The sequence below is a fragment of the Lolium rigidum genome, chromosome 1 (genome assembly GCF_022539505.1).
Source record: "Lolium rigidum isolate FL_2022 chromosome 1, APGP_CSIRO_Lrig_0.1, whole genome shotgun sequence".
Classification (NCBI taxonomy): Eukaryota; Viridiplantae; Streptophyta; class Magnoliopsida; order Poales; family Poaceae; genus Lolium; species Lolium rigidum.
In genome coordinates, this window is record NC_061508.1 from 92,370,868 (window position 1) to 92,375,122 (window position 4,255).

At 39.0% G+C, this 4,255-nt stretch overlaps 1 long non-coding RNA gene across 1 annotated transcript; it reads left to right on the plus strand.

Moving 5' to 3' along the window:
- Window positions 1-2,283: 2,283 nt before the first annotated feature.
- On the plus strand, window positions 2,284-3,932 carry LOC124677776. Its single transcript, XR_006994226.1, has 2 exons — window positions 2,284-2,614; window positions 3,712-3,932. It is a non-coding gene; the product is annotated as an uncharacterized LOC124677776 (long non-coding RNA).
- Window positions 3,933-4,255: the final 323 nt, after the last annotated feature.

The window sequence follows — 4,255 nt, forward strand, 5'->3', positions numbered from 1 at the left end:
TGCTACTGACCAATGCTAAGTTTGCCAAGACCAACTAGAATTACTTTATACTCCCAAAGTGATACCAATACTAACCAACAAGATTAATCATATGATAGAAATTAAAAACTAAAATAAGATGTGCAGAAAGTAAATGATAAAAAACTTCTCATTAATATTCCATAACGGCAACTCACACCAAGGGATACATAGATAATCAACTAAAGGAGAGATACTTCCACACTGCAAACTATCCTATATGGTAACTCCACTACTCGTGATATGACTCTACTAAAAAATAGGTGAAAGAGTGTCATACGGCGACACTTCCCCAAGCTTGGAAGAAGCAAAGGGTATGCCAATATTGCATTCCTACTCAACCGGTTCTAAATAACAAATCCATCTGAAAGATGAAGATACCTCTGAAAACAAAGGTATTTGCATGGTATCTTCGTAGAGGTGTGATTCTTACTAAAGATAACCTTGCAAAACGCAACTGGCAGGGTTGTAAGAAATGTGTGTTATGTCATGAAGATGAGACAATAAAACACCTATTCTTCACTTGTCGGGTTGCTAGATCTACATGGTCAATCATTCAGATAGGTTCTACCATGTATCCACCCCGTAGTATTGCTAATGTTTTTGGCAATTGGCTAAATGGGGTAGATTCCATGTATAAGACGATTATCCGGGTGGGAGCGATTGCAGTTGTATGGTCGCTTTGGTTGTGTAGAAATGATAAGGTTTTTAATGATAAAAATTCTTCTATTGCACCGCTATGCTCCGTTCATGGTCGCCGCTTCAACGCTTCGAGGATCGAGACCTATTTATGGAGGTGTCTACACGGTTAGAGAATACGGCCAAGGAGTTTATTTTCCAACATGGGTGGCTGCATAGCCGTAGGATAGAAACCAATAAAGCTGGAGATTAGTTGGCTCTTTCTTTTTGTTTTCTTTATCGGATTTTTTCTGTTTGGATGTTGGATCCTTAAACAGCTGTGTGCATCTTAGCTATGCAGAGACTGAGTGTAATGCTTGAAACATCGAGTAATAAAACACCCTTTATCGAAAAAAAATCCAGGCAGGATAATTAAGAAATAAAAAATGAAACGGTAAACTCTCAACGGGAACAACCGCGCACGACCAAAAGGAAAAGAATAGCTGCGCTGCGGCGCTGCGCTAAGATTCACACACGAAATCGTATGGTCTAAAAAGTGTCTGTTTGCCAATTGATAAACAACTAGCTGTTTGTTAGGAAAAATGATGTGTTGAATCTGTTTTTTTCCAGCGGTGTAGACTATTTGCAGTCTCCACAGTCCGTTCATGCTCTGGCTCATTGGTCCATCTCACCCATCGCCACAACAAAACAACTAGTTACCCATCGCTACAACAAACAACTAGTTTGAAAACGTTGTTAACCTCCAGTTCCACCATATGCTAGCACACTATACACGGACTTCTGTACTCAACTTTTTGCAGGTACGTATCTGGAAGTAAATGACGTTAGACATGTATCCCTGTGTGATTTTTGACGCTGCAGCTATCAGGAGTAGCTAAGCTCGGGAGCTAAAAAACCAACTCCCTAATAAATGCAATATTAGTTTGTCTCATTTTTTTTCTAGAATGTAAACTAAATTAGAATGGAGGAAGTATTTTTAGAGTTAGGGCCCGGAGTTTGCCAGCTCGGCCATGCTCTGCAGTATTGTTGTAGCAGTAATCACAACCGAAGTAGTATTAGAGATAGATTTCATCGTGGATTAGTGGACGAGTTGCCCTTTCTAAACCTTGTTTTAACTAGGAATTTACATGACAAACCTCATTGTGTAGAGGAAGTTCCAAAGCTCTTTTGTACATGATCTATGATATGAATACTATAGTCATGTCTTGGTCTTGCAATGTTTGTGTTGTACTATTCTGTTGGGTGTAGTATACGTGGAATGACGCCCCATGAGTGTTCTGACAATGATTCCAAACTACGATATGCAGTTATGTGTTGAGTCACCGCACTTTTTCTTAGAAACAAATAGTGAAAACAAATCCATAAATCTTATTTTGATTATATAATTATTAGGTAATATTAGGAATCTCATAAATGTCAATTGAAACATAATAATCATCCACCATAGTGGCTAATTGCTTAGGCTGGTCATAATGCATAGTATCATATTGTAGTATTATGCATACGATACTTGGGGAACGTATCACCTGAAAACGATCCAGTTTCTGCAAATCTGCAAATGCCCACACAGTCGTTGGATCAGCTACAAGTAGTCAGATCTCGTCGTACCGCTTAGCCATCGTGCACTTCGTACAGAACACCCTACACATCTGTTTACATCTCACTTCAGTCCCTGTTCCTTTGTGTCTCCTTACCTAGTACAGAACGAATTCCCCACTCAACCCATCTCTCTCAGCTCTCCCGAGTTCCCATCCGAGTACGAGCACCATGGCGACGCTGCCCAAGCCGGCCTACCCCAGGTCGGCATCGCCGCTCAGCTAGCTCCTCTCTGGCAGTTCGCAGCCTCAGTTCTCCGCCGCCGCAGGATGCTAGGTCCTTGCCATGAATAACTCCATTTGCAAGATCTGGGCGTGGGCATCTGAATCTAGGGCTTTCTATTTAGTTAGTCCTCAACGAGGTGAGTTTAGTCTTGTAGAAATTTCTTTTTATGGAGTCACTATATATATGGAGTTTAACCATCCCAAAAATATTGGGCAATGTATGTACACGAGTATTTCTTTTTCCGAATTTCTGTGCAAAGCTAATTTCCGCGTGGAATTTTATTTTATTGGTGATGATGAAAATTGACATGCAGCGAGTAACCTTATTACATCCAGACACTGTTAATTTGATGATGACTGCACCATGTGCTAACATAGAGTGTTGTAGATTCAGATCTATGATGATGTACAATCATCGTCATGTGCCTTCTGTGTTGTAGATTCAGAATAAGATTAGCCTTCTACCTATTACTTTAGATATTCTGTTGGCAACGTTTTTGTTTCTCACCTCTTGTCCGTACCTGTGCTATTCATACTTTCTGCAAACAAAATAGATTAATCATGTTTGCTGACTAAATGAATGTTGTTACTCTCATAGTATCATGTGCTATTCATACACAACTGTAGTATTTGATCAGAGTCTTTGTAAATTGTAATTGTGTATGCTGATTTTATTTGTACTGAAACATACAGGGTAGTCACCTCGGTTGAGCTTTATTGACATGCCATTTTGTTTCAAACCTTGTAATTTCTGCAAACTTCAACAAGCAAGTTCAACCAAAGTGGCCATAAGTGACTTTCTTTACCATCTATTATGTTCACCTGCAGCATTATTCCTTGTTTTGAACCGCTTGAGTCGTCTTCCAGTTGTTTGCATCACTACCGGATGATAATGGAGCCACATTATTTTGATCCAAGATGATGGGAACTTTTTAACCACTGCCACCTACTTGCTGTCATGGTTAGCACAACTACTTGCTATCAAGCATGACACTAACGATTCCACCATTTTTATGTAGAATGTCCCTAACTAAATGTGTACATAGATCAGAGTGGAACAAATCTGTAGTCTTAAACCTTCATGTTATCCTTCCTTTTTGACTTAAAAAAAGATACGTGCTGTCTTATAATAGTCTTAAACATTTACATTCACATAGATTATTTTCAGGAATTTGAATGATTTTCCCAGTCTTTTTCAATGGCATCTCATTAAATTTGTGCATTTTATTTGCAGATTTTTGAAGCACAACAATGCACTCCATAGGTCCATTCAGAAGCAGATGCCGATGCGGGATAGCCGTTCTTGCAGAATTTGAAATATGTGTTATCTAGAACTTTTTTTATCAGTTAATATTTTTTTCTGGAACTAATCCAAATGCAAAGCTGTGCAGCAAGATTGCACTGAAGTCTGTTTGCTTTTGCATTTCTCTGAATGGGTATATAGTTCGATTGTTTAGTTCTTAACTGTGAGCCAACAACACTAGTGCTAGCTGTAATAAAAAAAATACTCTGTAAGCAAATCTTTTTTAACATACGTACAAACTCATGATTAGTCAATGTTGTGGAAGATAAAGAAAAAAACAGTTAGTATATACAGCCAAAAATTCAGGAAACAACAAACAAGTCATTAAAGTAGTCACTGGTACAGGAAGGCCTCGAGATGGTGGTACATGAACGCACATCACGAACTGTACAGGGGGTCCTCATACGTTAGAAGTGACATTTGTCAAGGACCTCTTTGCAAACCGTACTTGTGACCGCGGGCAGTTTTCTGTAAG